Here is a 16,276-nt window from a genome sequence, read left to right as displayed (position 1 = left end):
AAATTTAGTTTTATATAACTGACCTCTGAATAATGTGGAGGGGACAGTTATGGGCACTATCCCTATCCAATGAAAATCCACATGTATCTCCCTAAAAGCTTAGCTACTTAAAGTGTGCTGTAGACCAGAAGTTTCACCAATAATGGAAGCAACTAACTTACAGGTATTTTTCTATTTATATGTATTATTTACTGTATTCTAACAATAAATTTGGAAATGTTAGTTTAAAAAAGAAAATTTTATTAAATAAATTATGCAGATGAGAAAATACATTTGTGCTATTTTAATGTATTTATTAATACAATATAATATGTGTTTATAAGAAAATCTGCAACTAAGTGGACCTGCATAATTCAAACCTGTATTATTCAATGGTAACTGCATAAATGCATAAAAATCTTCTTACTATAAACCTTAAATTTACAATTATACTTCAATAGAGATGGAAAAAGCATGAATATCCCCATGAATAATTGGGCATTATGACTACAGATTGCTCATTTAAAATTTACAATATTTTTATAATAAAGCTGAAGTAACCAAGAGTATACAGTATTTAAAAAAAAAAAAGCAACAAACAATACAAGTCTACTTGATAAAGTCCCAAAATTTAAAAAATGTGAACACTTTGAATTGGGTTTTACACTATTAAATGGAGTTGTCAGGATGGTCAATCAAGGGAGGACCATTCCAGAAAAAAATCATGTAAGCCACACAAAGAAAATTAAAATAATGTGTGATATTTAAAAGATATCTAAAGTCTGATAAGATGTATCTTTGCCACCTATGTCCACTAATATCTGTACTCAGTTCCCTTAGTAAATAAATACAAAGAAATGTCCTTAAATATCTAGAGAAAAAATTTTGACTACTGTTCAAAGTTTATTACGGCTGGAAACTATATGCTTACTAGAGAAATTTAGAGATAAGCCAAAGACAAATCTCTATCATATTTTGGTTGGATGAAATCAAATTAGCAATAATGAAAATGTAATTCTAGAAGAAGTGTAGACACACTCTCAAAATGAGACATAGAATAAACTACAAATGAACATAAAATAATATTCAAAAGTGTCATTTTGTTATGATCATGAACCTTTACTTCTCAATGTTCTGATGTTTTACTTCTAGTACTCTTGTATAATGTCAAAGAAACGAGTTCAATTGTCTCTGCAGATTTTATTTTCTGAATTTGTATCTTGATAGCCTAAGATGTTGGTGAACTTAAGGCCAAGATGTGCTTTATCAGCCACCATCCAAATGGATCAATTTGTTCTTGCCATAATTGAGATTTATTTTGAGCTCAATGTGAACTATTTGGGGCAAAACTACTATTGCATTATTTCTTCAGGGAACTTCTCCACTGACTATACACAAAAGCAGTCAGGTTTTACAGTATTATTATTTTTTTTTTTTTGTACTTCTTTGGTTGCTGATCCTTTTCTAGTTTCCCAATTAATATTCAATTTAAACATTTTTGTCATTGTTTTACTGATACAATAAGAATTGTTCAAAATGTTTGAGACAAAAATAGTAACTTCTATTACAAAATATAGTCAATTATTTTTAATAGTTCCTCTATTCTCAGCCACTAGACATTAGCATTGTTGTCATAAAGTTTGTTTTGCAAACAAACATGCTCAGTGAAGATGAAGGAAGAACTTAAACAATGGCAAGATATGTAAAAACTATGATAAATTATAACAGTTCGTAATATGGCAGTACTCACGGATTTCATAACCAAATGAACAAGAAAGGCAAGATTTTAAGTGACTGCATTGTCTCACATGCATTCTCATGTAAAAATAATATTCAAAAAATAATAGCTTAAAAGGAAAGATAATTATTAAATATTGTAATGCCTTTTATAAGTGCAGAAGACATTCTTAGAACACAGTTGGAACTGTAAAAGTCTTAAAGAAATAAGTAGTAACAGAAACAAAGCTGTAAAAAAAATCAATAGCAGTGAGTTCACCAGAGGATCCACAGTGAAAATACTAGCAACAATGACATTTAAGGAGTGAATCAAACTGAATTGTATAATATGTTCTCCAAATTCTTGTACAATGAAGTTCATGATAGTTCACATTATAATAGGAGATATCTTTGTAATAACTCAAATGTCCATCAACAGTATTATGATCCATGGTAAACTGTGTTACCTAGAAAGGCAGGAGGATCAGGAAAAATAATCCAAAAGATGTAAAGGTAGAATTAAGAGACATATGCCACAAATCCAAGGAGAAAGTCTATCTTGGTAGAACACTATGTCCAGCATTATGAAACTGAAATCCATGAGTCCAGATATAAATCTAGATATATCTCCCAAGTGATAAAAGAGTTATTCCCATGGCAATGTTTCATTATCAGTATTATGCTCCAAGTTCTTTTGGAGAAGTCTGGGCAAAGATTCACTGTGAGCAGTTGAGGCAATAGTAGAGCCCTTCCAGTTCGTCCTTCAATCTAGGGACTCTGGGTCTCTGAATTAACACAGATGGTACCTAAGGGGATGTCTGTGCCTCTCCACTATGGTAATTTGAATCTGGTGTTTTACTCCCAGAAGTTTTCTTATTAAAACAATTAAACATTTGAATAGTATTCCTATATATTTTGTTCTTAGGTTTGTCATGATTGATTTGCATCTGCCAAAGATCTCTGTGGGCCAAAGCATCTGATTGCCTGCACAAAACTGCTATCCCAGGCTGTAGATAATGGCCACATGTTTAGGGGCCTCTTTCCATTCAGAGGTCATTGTGAATATAATAATGCAGTTGTACTAATGTCCTATTAAAGGTGGAGTTTACAAATTATGAAAAGAAATTAAATTTAGTTCTCTGGATTCAACGTACAGAAGTCTTGACAGAAATTTAATTGACTGGTTGTGTAGGATGCATATATTCAGACAAAGACAATCTATATGTGAGGTAAATCAGATTTCACATTACAAAGTTAATTTAGCATACAGACTTGATTTTTCGAGTTGTTTCACTGGTAGATGGACTGCTGCTTTATTACCAGAATCTATAAGACATCAGCTCAGTTGTTGATCATTTATAATGGGGTTATTTATAGTGAAATATTGATGTTAGTAATTGCATACTTGTAATTTATAACCACCTACTTTATACCACCTCAACTGTCAATGGCTGTGATAAGAAATCAAGAGAGACATAAGCATTGATTTTTTTTTAAGTTTTAGGAAATGATACTTATAAACTGTCATTTGACATTGATCTGTAAAAGTAATATTTCTCAGCTATGAATTGTCGAAAATCTAGAGCGTTCTGCTTATGAGCCAACTTTCAATTTAATAAACTACTTCACAATGAAAACACTAATGTGTGAGTTGAAATACGGTAGATATAGTACAAAAGGAAATTAAAAGTCACCACTTGGTGAATTAAATATACATGATTTAACTCACCCTTGACAGACTTGAAGAATTTCCAGAAGTATTTCATCAACAAATAAAATCAACCCCAGGCCTTCCTGGTGGAACAAGGGGTTAAGACACAACCTATGAAGCTGTCCACAGCCACTGCAGCAAGAGTTTGATCCCTGGGAGCTACCCACATGGTGCAGCAGACCTCTCCTGTCTCGCCCACTGCTCCCCTCAGCAGTGTATTTCAGTCAGTCTGCCTGTTCTGTTCCCCACTCTGTCTCTGGTAAATCCTCTCACCCCCACACCTCCGGCCTGTTCCCCAGTTCTTGTATGCATAAATAAATAAATCTTTAAAAGCAAACAAACAAAATCAACACCAAGTTTCTTTGGCAAGGTGGATGACCTGACCACCCAGGAACACAGAGGAAGAACAAAGGAGGAGGGTTCTAGGAAAAAGGTCATTGCAGAAGCAGAGGAAAGGGAATGTCTAGGTCCCAGGTTTCTAATTCCTGATGCTGAATCATAGCAATGATGTTCTCAGGTTCCTTTTGCTTCAGAGTTGAGATAAATCATTGTTATTTTAACTTGAGTTTTCTTTATTACAGAAGCTTTATTTTATACTCTACTTTCTACCATTTAGGCTGTGTTTTTACCAACTAAATATGCTGGAAATTTGCATTCCCCGATACTTTCATCTCACTAGTTAATCATGCAGTATCTAAAATTGCTCTGATGCTCTATTGGTCTAACCAATCTGATTAATTATATTAATTACCACTTCACATTCCTCACCCAGTCATTTCCTTCCCTATTCCTACCAGAGAAACATGTAAAATGGAAATTAGCTGTGCAATGCCCCTGTTAATTGGTTCAGTTTGGACTGAATGTCCAGGTGGTATTAACAGGTTCATTTCATTTTTTTTTAAAGATTTATTTATTTAGTTATACAAGAGCTGGGGTACAGGCCAGAGGTGTGGGGGGGTGAGAGGATTCATGAGAGACAAAGTGGGGAACAGAACAGGCAGATTGATAGAAATACACTGCTGAGGGGAGCAGTGGGTGAGTTAGGAGAGGTCTGCTGCCATGTGGGTTGCTCCCTGGCTGGCCTGGAATCAAACTTGTGCTGCAGGGGCTGTGAATTGCTTCATAGGTTGCGTCTTAACCCTTGCACCACCAGGGAGGCCCTTTTTCTTTATTTTTCTTTATTTGCAAATTTTCATATAGACATTTGGGGATATGTTGTGGTTCTCTTATACAACATTGGTACATCTTTACCAATTGAGTCTAAGAATAAACTCTTAATATTAGCAGTAATATTAGTATCAGTGATTGACATACCACTATTCTGTCCAGAAAATTCATGTAAAAGTGATCCTACTTTCTGGAATGTTTTCTCTCTCTGTTCCCCCTATAAAGTATCACTCACATGCTTTTCTTTGTGTTCATCCCCTACAACTATCATTCTCTCCCCCTAAATTTGTATAATCTAAATACTTCCTATAATAAATCTTTTCTACATTGCATATATTTCACATGTTATTTATTGATATCTGTCACTTTTTCTTAACATAGATAGAACTCATCAAGAAAGCAACAGTTGTGATTATTTTTTGTGTTCCAAAATATCTAGTATGGTGCTTTCCACATAATATACTTAAAGAATCTTGCGAAGATTAAGAATGGCATAATGTATTAGCAATTATCTAATACATTAAATTAAGTACATTAAGACACTCTTTTAAAAAAAAATATTAAAAAAAGGGCCACCCTGTTGGCGCAGTGGTTGTGCACTGGGCTGCGAAGCTGCCCGCATCCTCTGTAGCACCAGTTCGATCCCCAGACACCTGCGAGGGTCCCACATGGCACGCAGATTTCTCCTGCTGCACCCGCTGCTCCCCTCAGCAGTGTACCTCGGTCCTTCTGCCTGTTCTGCTCCCCGCTCTGGCTCTAGTGAATTCTCTCACCCTCCCGTGATTCTGACTATACCCAGTGCGTACATAAATAAATAAATAAATATTTTTAAAAAAGATTATAAAAAAAGACACTCTTTGACACCAGTATATTTTTAAAAAATTCATGTATCAATATTTAGTTTTGACTTGTAAGATGACAGAGTATAAAATGTATATTTTTTTTACTTTGTACAAAATGCCACCATGTGAATTTAATAATTGAGAAAGCTATAGTTAAATTGTTCAACTATACTTCAACTAGGAATACAAATAATAAGAATATAAAAGATAATACATTTTAACATTGTATTTTCAAATGAGAGCTATGATCTAAAATATTCTAGCCGATCATGTCATGTTAAAGAGTTTATGAATTACTCTTATTTTTATTTATAATATAAAAAACAAGAGAAAAACTCACAAGAGCAAGTCTATTTTGCTTATTGAATTATACTTGTTATTAAGTTTACAAAACACAAAAATGAAGTTAGTCAAATGCCTTACAAGTGCAATTAACATAATCAGGTAAAATAAAATATTCCTATTGAGACTCATGTGGAGACTGGTTAAAATAGTAGTTAGGAGCTTTGGACATTGAAAATTCTGGTTTTTAATTTGAGTTTCACAGTATTATATAAATGTGAAACTTTTGAAAGTTAATTTGACATTTCTGATCGCCTGTCTTTCATTTCCTTTATATGCAACATTGGCATAATATTTTATCTCATGGCATAATAATGCTAGAAACAAGGAGTGTACATAAAGTATAGATTATAGTATCTCCCACATTTTAAACAATCATAAATGGTAGCTATTACTTTTAGATACTTTGAAATTCCAAAATCCTCCCAAATCACCTCTAACAGAAAGCTTCTGCTCCATTAATTCATCTGAATGATAATCATATTAGAAGATCTTATTAGCTGGGACTCCCGGGTGGAGAAAGGGGTTAAGCACAGCACTGTGAAGCTATCCCCAGCCTTTGCAGCCATGAATTTGATCCCTCTCAGGCCAGGAAGCTACCTACCTGGTGCAACAGACCTCTCCTGACTTGCCAGCTGCTACTCTCAGCAGTGTATTTCAGCGAGTCTGCCTGTTCTGCTCCCTACTCTGTCGCCAGTGAATTCTCTCACCTCTGGCTTACACCCCAGGTCTTGTATGCATGAATAAATAAATCTTAAAAAAAAAAAAGAAGATCCTATTAGCTGAGTCTAAAAGAAGATTGAATAACAAAAACAAATCAGCATTTTACTGGTAGGGATGAACATAATCACTTGAGAGTTTTCATAACTAAAAGATTAATAAAATCAATATCATTCATGAATTTGACAATTCAAAAACTTAATTACTTGAAAAAAGCTAATAAAATATTCTATTGATTAACACTGATAGATTCTGTCATGTTTTGCGATTTATAATTATTAATAACTTGCATAATATATAAATTTAATATTATTTGCTTATATATTAAGTATAATGTCAATGTAACTCACATTTAATGGCAGCAGAAGAAATTTTCTCATATTTATAGTTTTATATTTCCTAAAGAAAATTACATTTAAAATGTATGTACATAATTTCATGACAGAAATATGATAGGCTGATCAATAAAATATTGCCAAGCAATTAAATAATGAAATAATGATGTGTTTCTGTAGGGGAGTGAAAGGATATGTGAATACAAAAGGAAAAAGGCATTAACTCTATGAACATTGCAAAAAAAAATCATAATTTGTAAATTGATGATGAGAGATATCAAATCACTATAATTTTTAGATTCCATTAATTCATATGAAAAATCATAGCATTTTATCTTTAAATGACAGTATATGATATTTTGGAAATTATGTTTTTTGATGATATCTGAAGAATACATTTAAATAAAAATCAATTTAAAATCAGTCAAGGAATTAAATGGCAATTCAAAATGTCTTTATGGAATTTGGAGCAAAAATAAATGAAGCCACACTTCCACAACTGTCAGTGCAACAAAATAGTGAAGTAGGAAGCATAAAGTGTATTAATGTATTGAGCAAATAAGCCATAAGCCACAAGTAGTGAATTGATAGAGACAAAATTTTATTTTTTTTTTAAGATTTTTATTTATTTTTATACAAGAACCAGGGTACAGGCCAGATGTGCAGGAGGGTGAAAGGTTTACCAGAGACAGAGTGGGGGAAAGGAACAGGCAGACTAACGAAATACACTGCTGAGGGTAGCAGCAGGCGAGACAGGAGAGGTCTGCCACGCCATGTGGGATCCTTGGCTGCCAGCCGGGATTGAACTGGCGCTGCAGAGGCTGCGGACAGCTTCACAGTGCTGCGTTCAACCACCTGCGCCACCAGGGAGGCCCAGATAGAGACAAAATTTCATTAAAGAATTAGAACAGAGACTATGTTTTAATGGTTGAGAGGTAAATTTATATAATTTGAAAAAGTAGGACCTCCCTGGTGGTGCAGGCGGTTGAGTGCAGCGCTGTGAAGCTGTCCGCAGCCTCTGCAGTGCCGGTTTGATCCCAGGGGGCCCCGGAGCAACTTACATGGCACAGTAGACCTCTCCTGTCTCCCCTGCTGCTCCCCTCAGTAGTGTATTTCGGTCATTCTGCCTGTTCTGTTCCCAGCTCTGTCTCTGGTGAATCCTCTCACCCTCCCGAACATCTGACCTGTACGGTTCTTGTATAAATAATTTTTTTTTTTTTAAAAAGTAACAATTCCAAATTTAGATTACCCATTTTACATGTAAAACATTAGAAAGCATAGAAAACAATATACTTCCTTGAAAGAGAAATGACCTAATTTAAATAGACTTTAATATCTTTAATTTGTTAATAATAGCAGCATCACGGTGATGTGTCTGTATTCTACTTATTAATAAAAGAAAGCAATCAATGAAGTTCTGAACATTAATCAGACATCCATGAAGTGGATGACTAGATATTTTGTTTAAAACTTAATGATACTTAACGATACTGGGCCTCCCTGATGGCACAGGGGTTAAAGTCTCAAAACTATCAAGTTATTGCCAGCCATGTGGCATGAATTCAATTCCCAACCAGGGAGCTAATCCACATGGCACAACAGACCTCTCCTGTCTACGCTGCTGCTCTCCTCAGCCTTGTACTTTGGTGGATCCATCTATTCTTCTCCCCACTCTATCTCTGGTAAATCCTCTCACCCCACCCATACCGCTGGCCTACACCCCAGTTCTTGTATGCATAAATAAATAAAATAAATCTTAAAAAAAAAAAGATTCATTCCAGGGATGCAAGTCTGTTTTAGCATACTCAAATCAATTACTGTAATACATTATATAAGAAAATAAGTTAAAAGTATAATTGTCAATAGATTCATAGAAAACATTTGACAAGATACAGCATCGATTTATAATAAAAACCATTAACAAAATGGGTATAGGAGGAATATAACTCAATGTAGTAAAAGTCATATACTACAAATCTACAATCAATATACATATGATGAATAACTGAAAGCTTTTCCTTTAAGGTCAGGAATGAGGCAAAGATACCAGTGTTCACCAATTCTGTTTAATTTAGTATTGAAGGTTTTAACCAGAGTAATCAGATGAAAAATAAACAAAAAAGATTGGAAAAGCAATGAAGCCATCATTATTTGCAGACATTATTATACTGTATGTAGAAAGTCCTAAAGACTATCAAAAAACACTTAGAAACAATAAATATAGCTAAGTACAGGCTTTAAAATGAAAATACAAAATTGTCACATTCTTATATGCAAATAATGAGTAAAAAGAAAAAGAAATTAAAGAAACAATCCCATTTACAATTGTATCAAAAAGAATTAAATACCTAGTAATAAACAAGAAAGGCATGTAAAAATGATAAACACTTAGAAGAAAGCATGGCCTATGATGTATTCCATGACCGTAAATAAGTATTAAGCTAAAATTAAAAAAAATAATAATAATAACAGTAGCTCCTTCCAGAAGTATTCCATGATCAACAAGATTGGGAAATTCTGGAATAAATAAAGTTAAAAGAATTTATATATTACAGGATTTCTCGGTCCTTTGTGTACTAACAGGCACTGAAAAGCTCAGGTTTAGAAAGATGGGTATTGGACACAAGATGGAGTCAGTTAGGCAGCCTGAACATCCCTTTTCATCCTTAATGCCTATTTCCAGGAAAGCACTCTCCTTTCATCTGATTCTAATTGAATAAAGAGCCCCAGGAGTTCAAAGCAAGTAAACAAAATTAAATATCAATGCCGGAAAAATATAAGAATGTATGCTATAGTGCTAGCTCTCTGGAGTTTGCAAACTTCTTTGGAAAATAGCACTAAGATATTTACATCTATGCAAGAATATAAATGAATTATTGTTGCCCAAATTATTCAGAAGAGGGATTTGTTCCAACTGAGAGAAACTTTTATGGAATATATGGAAAGCTTAATGGAATTTTTGAAGTTGAAATCTGATTCATTTATGAGCTTGATAGGTGAAGAGAAGAGGCAAGCATATTCCAGCCAGGGAACATCACTTGCCAAGGCCTGTGGTACATGTATTAGTTTCCCATTGTTGCTGTGACAACCTACCACAAAGTTAGTGGGCTAAAACCAATAAAATTAATTACTGTACAGTTTTTATTGATCAGAAGTTCAACAAGATTCTCATCAGGTCAAAATCAAGGTTATGACAAGTTGTGTTCCTTTCTGTTGTCTGGAGAGGAGGATCCATTTTCTTACTCATTCAAATTATTGACCTATTTCAGTTCTTGTGGTTGTAGGACTGAGGCCTCCATTTTCTTATTGGTCATAATTTGAGAGCTGTAATTCCCAATTTTAGTAGCCACATTCTTTGACTAAGATGTAACATCTCTCTAAATTATTCTTTTAACTTTTCTTCTTCTACTTTAAAGAATTCATAAAATTAAGGCCTCCCCTGGTGGCTAAGCGGTTGAGCACTGGGCTATGAAGCTGCCCCCAGCCTCTGCAGCGCCGGTTCGATACCCAGGCACCGGTGAGGGTCCTACATGGCGCGATAGACCTCTCCTGCTGCGCCCACTGCTCCCCTCAGCAGTGTATTTTATCAGTCTGCCTGATCTGTTCCCTGCTCTGGCTCTGGAGAATTCTCTCACCCTCCCGCACTTCTGACTGTACCCAGTGCTTGTATAAATAAATAAATAAATAAATAAATAAATAAATAAATAAATAAATCTTTTAAAAAATAAAAAAATAAAGAATTCATAAAATTAGATTGGGCCCACATGGTAGTTCAGGATAATTCTCTTAAATTGCCTCATTAGCAATATTGGTTCCATTTAAAACCCTTATTTCCTTTTACCATAGAATGTAACATATCCACGAGTCTAATGATTAGAATGTGAACAAATTTACAGATGGGAAAGGAAACATTATTCTATAAACCAGAGTCTAAAGATCTAAAAGAAAGGTGCAATAGGTGAAGAACAGAAATGAAGACATGGTGTGAGATGAGAGAGGTAGTTATTACTAGGATATGTATATTTTGTAGTACTTTTAAGAACTATCCTAAATGAAAAAATAAAAGTTATTGACGGGAAATGTTTATGGGGGGAATTTGAAGGGGAAGGGAATCTGCATTTCAAAAAGTTGCATTTTAAAAAGTTGACTATATCCGTATCATGAGGAATAGATTAAAAGAGGGCAGCAGGGATGAGACAGACCAATTAGAAAGATATGTCTTTAGCTTATTGTAGAGATGCTGGCAATTAAAGGGTGCTGGTAGTCAAAAAGGAAAGAAGTAATTGAGCTTGGTAGGAGGTAAAATTGATAGGTATTTGTAGAAAGTTCTTTGAAGTATACTATGTTCAGTGATAGATAGGATGGGATGAAATTATAGGCAGGAAGATTTCCATCAAAAAGACTCATGTGACAGTGTAAGCATGAAAAAAAGGTTAATATGTATTTTATATATATATATATATATATATGGATAGATAGGTTAATATATATTATATATATATATTATATATATATATATATAATAGGGAGAATGGAATACAAAGGGTTAGTCCATTGAATCATTTCTGACCTGTAAACATTTGAAAGAAGCAAATATCCCACGTTCATTTTTATAGTACTTACATAAATCGTACCCAGATACTCTGAATCAGACTCTTAAGGAGGGTGTTAAGAAATTTGTATTCGAATAAGCTCTAAAGAAGCATCTCAGAATCAGTCTGCCACCAATCTACAGACAAGACACATTCCTACCTGTCACATGAAGATAAGAAATATTACCCCAGAATACAAATTCTAAAGGAAATATTTGTATATATACATATACACATATATATATAAAATACCTATACACATATAATACTAATATTTTTATTTGGGTCCTTAAATTGAATATTTATATATATTAAATTAGTTCTTCTGTATTCTGAAAATGTTTCTATTTAGAGCAATAAAAAAAAAAGTTGCTCAAAATTCTAATATGATCTCACTTTGGCGGAAGCTTCCACTCGGAAAACATCTGCATTTATCACCCTGTGGTGTATTCCCCTTGATATAGTATCCAAAATACTATTTACAGAGGAAGTTGTTTCATACTAATTTGAGCACCTGGAGCATAATGAGAAATATAAGTACAATTCAAAGGATTCTTTTTAGTGTCTATGAGATTGGTTTAGAAGGAACTTTTAATTTGTACACTTGGGATGCATCTTATCACCAAGCAAATCACTTCCTGAGAGGCTGCTGTTGGTGAAGCAAAAGAAAGTTTCCAAAAAGAGATTTAATGTACTTTATCTCTTGGGACTTTAAAGAGGAGGAGAGATCATTTAAAGATATTGCTATAGTCACAAACATCTTTGACATGTAAATATGATCATATTTTCTTTTATAAAATTCCTTAAATTTTCCATTGCCTGTGAATAAATTCTAAAAAAAATGTACAAATTACTAGATAGACTAAATTTTCTAGTCACTTGTAGTGGCAGGAGGCTCATAGTTCGGGTTCTGTGATTAGAGCAGATGGGTAAAGGACAAGTCCTGGAGCCCTCAGAGGCTTTTTCAGAGTTTTATTGGGATTTTACCAGGTACACGGCAGGCAGGGGTGCCAGGAGGCTGGCAGGCCTCCTAGCCCCCAGCAAATCTTTATTCTTTCTGGGCTTTCTGGCATTCTCTCATGGTCTTCGCTTCTCTGCTGGTTCTCTCCTTCTGATTCTGTTCTACTGCTGGTGTCCCCGGGATGCCGCCCTTAAAGCCGAGTCTCAGCCCAGCTGTACCCACCCATGTATGCCCACACCCCACTCCAGGTGTCTGCCATCATTAATCCTAATGGCAGGAGGGCAGAAAAGCCTGATAATTACTTACCCTACACACTAAATGAGATTATTAATTAGTTACTAGAGACAACAACTCAAAAAAAAAAAAAAAAAACAACAAAAAACACAGCATGGGAAAAGAAAGAAGTGTCTCTTAAGGCACAACTCCATTTCCTAAGAATGCTTTAATTCTATTAGATCATTTTGTGTCTATATAATCAACTAACCTTTTTTTACTAAATAACTTTAGTAAGTTTGCATATTTTCTGCCAACATTAATGCAGCCATACAAAACATTTGCCTTTGAGAATACCAGTTATAACTAAAGTCCAGCATCCCATTTAATTTACCATTGGATTATCCTGGAGTTCCACTTTTTTTTTAGAACATATTATTTTAAAATGTTTGAATTAAAAAAAATAAATAAAATGTTTGAGCATACCTGATATGGATTCCATAGCCCTCCACTTTTTTCTTTATATACAAGAATTGGGGTACAGGCCAGAGATGCAGGGGGTGAGAGGATTCACCAGAGACAGAGCGGGGAACAGAACAGACAGACAACTGAAGTACACTGCTGAGGGGAGCAGCGGACAAGACAGGAGAGGTCTGTCCCACCATGTGGGTTTCTCCCTGGCTGGCTGGGAATCGAACTCATGCTGCAGTGGCTGCAGATTGCTTCATAGGTTGCGTCTTAAACCCTGCGCCACCAGGGAGGCCCAGCCCTCCACTTTTTACTTCTAGCTTTTGTTTTTGTCTAATTAAGCATTCTCAGTGAAAATGTCTGTTATTTAATATGGTTAACTACAAAAGACAGGAATCAACAAGATGGCGGCAGAGTGAAGACACCAGGCTTACCTCCTCCATATACTCACAAATAAATAGCAGTAGAACAAAGCAATAAACTGTGAAAGAAAAATGTACAACTACAGTACACAGCAGGGGCAATGGATTAGTGGAAAGGGTTAGGAAAAACTTTAACTGAACTGTGTTTACAGCAATACCAGAGCAGGGCACCCCACTATTAGAGGACTACAGGATCAAGAGTGGTGATTACTGGCTTCTGCCTAAAGTTCCCAATACAGAATAGCTGGAGTTTAAACCAGTGTAGAGAACCAAATCAGTTGCCTGTGTCTTCTTGTTGAAGAGTCTACAAGTTGCCCAGGGATTTGGTGTGTGGGGTCCTTGGGTCCGCTGAGAATGAATTTAACAGTCTCCCATTCAGTGGCACATGGCAAGTTTATTAAGAAAAAGAGAGCCCTCGTAGACAGAGGTGGCTAGCGAGTGCCATTATGAAAGGGGCAGGTTTATTAAAAGAAAAAGATATTTGCATAGACACAAATGGGCAAAGAGCTGCAATTTGAAGGGGCAGATTTATTCAGGAAAAGAGATGCCTGCACAGACATAGGCGGGCAACAAGCTGCCCTTTGCAAGAGCAAGAGTGTCCTTAAATATTGCTCTTGGAGGAAATTACTCTGTGGAACTTATTGCTTGGAGTTAGATTGGGTTGGTTTCCTGTAACTGACAGTTCTTTCTGCACACACCTCTGGTTTTGACCTTGTGAAAATTTCCATCCTAATTTTTTTTTTACTCTAAGCTTCCATTAGTAGCAGCCAGAGGCCAGGATGTTCAAAATATCAAAACACCTGCTACCCCTCACCCAGGACTATAAGAGAATCAGGATCCCTGCAGCTCAAGACTCAGGACAAAGCTGCTTTATTCCGCTTCTTATATTTTGGGAAACCGACTTTCTAGGTGCTACTGCCTGTGGCTGCAGCAGCCTAAAGCTGCTGGCAGTGGCAGTGATGGTTTCCCAGTCCCTTGCTCCAGTAGCTGGTGCACTCCACTTCCACTTATCTAAAGGTAGCAGCCTTGGTGGGAATTCCCACCTGATGTTTCCCACCCACCACCTTAGCCTCTGCCTCCAGGGAGCCCCTCCCCTGGTACAAGCCTGGTTTGAGTGGCAAAGCCCCTAAAGCTCCAGAGGCAGCAGAGGGAGTTTCTCACTGGCTGTGCAAAATGCTGCCTCTGAACAGCAACCATCCCACCCTGCAGCAAGAGGCTACAGAATGGCTACATAGAGGCCAACCTCTGTGGCCAGACTTATTGGCTGGCCCTGCTGCTAGCCAGGTTTGAGGGCCAATGACCCAACAACCCCCCTCCTCCCATGGGTCTCCACCACTAGAGCCCAGAAGCACACTGCTTACAGGCAGTGCAATAGGCAGCTGGTGGAAGCAAGGGCAGGACATTTTACTACTCACTACCAGAGGCCTCACTGAGGCTCAGAGCAGCTTCAGGGATCCCCTGTCATGCTGCACCATGCAGCCCCATTGGGCTTGCAGAGCAAGCTCCTGCAGATGAGTCAGCATCAGGCTAAGAGGGCTGTAGGCAGAGCAGGGGCCCCACTGGGCCAGCTCCAGCACTGTGAAGCTCGAGCTGTGGCTACCTGGAGCCTCGGGCAGTAGAGAGGCCCCTGGAATCCCAGGCCAACATGGCAGAGTCCTGGAGGAGCCCACTTTGGAGTTACTGCTGGGCCCCTCGTCTATGTTGTTACGCCTGTCCCCACTGAAGGGGCACTGGGTGCAGTGACCAGACCCAGTCTATAAGTCTGCCCTGAGGTCAGGGTAGGTTGAGTCTGGGCAGGTACCAACCTTCTCCTTTACATATTGAAAGCCTGGCTCATAGAATGGACTATTGAGGTGTGAGCTAAATGAACCAAGCAAGTTTAAACCCAGCCCATTAGTTAATTATCCAGATTAAAATTGGGAGCAAGGTGATTGTTGCTAAATGGTCCAATCAGTCACATAAGATTGAAAATGGTCCAATCAAGCTTCTAGGGTGGAGGACCGGGAGGAGGCTCTAAAGCAGGGCAGGAGCCAGTATAGGAGATTCTCTTCCTGGCCTCTGAAGGAAAAAGGGTCAGCAGCCAAACTAGGGGAAAAAAAAAAAAAGTAGAAGACCTTTGCAGAGACATGGAACTTGCGGCTCCATTGTGAGTTAGATCCTGGCCCACCGCTTGCCAGTGTGCCATAAGCTCCACGCCCTTGTTGGCAGAACAGCACCATCTTTCACAAGCAGCCTTTGTTTTGGACTTCTGGACACTGTGCATGCCATCTGGGGTGAGATAGCTGGCCATTTGTGGCCTTAGAAATGCTTTATTTCCCACTTGTTAAAGAAATCCCTTCGTTGTTGTTTCCTGCACCTCAGTTGTCTTGCAGTTGAGCACATGGGTGAGAACACATGGACAGTGACCTGTTCTCTACCTTGGCACTGTCCTTTGACCATCTATAGCTGTTTCACAACCAAGAAAACACATGAACACTTTCATTAGCCAGAGTTGAAGCAACCTGCTAACAAAGAGCAAACAGCAAAACTGTTAAGAGACACAAACAATGCAGGGTAAGACTCAACACTGGGAAAGAGGAGCGAACTCCCCACCTTGTGACCCTGCCTCAACTAGTCTGTCCAGTACTGCTCTGGTGCTCAAAACATAGCCTAGAAGTGGAAGCTGCCACAGGACCATATGAGACACTTAGACTAAGGAGCTGGCCTGGGAGAAGGGGTCACAACTGGTGCAAATTTGGTGCCCATAGTCTTGTCAGAAACCCACTGACACTTCAGTGACCTACTGCCCAGATCTTTTCTACCCATTAC

This window comes from Talpa occidentalis, unplaced genomic scaffold, assembly GCF_014898055.3.
Source record: "Talpa occidentalis isolate TD23 unplaced genomic scaffold, MPIMG_talOcc4v2.1 talOcc4.8, whole genome shotgun sequence".
NCBI lineage: Eukaryota > Metazoa > Chordata > Mammalia > Eulipotyphla > Talpidae > Talpa > Talpa occidentalis.
This window is presented reverse-complemented; position numbering follows the sequence as displayed.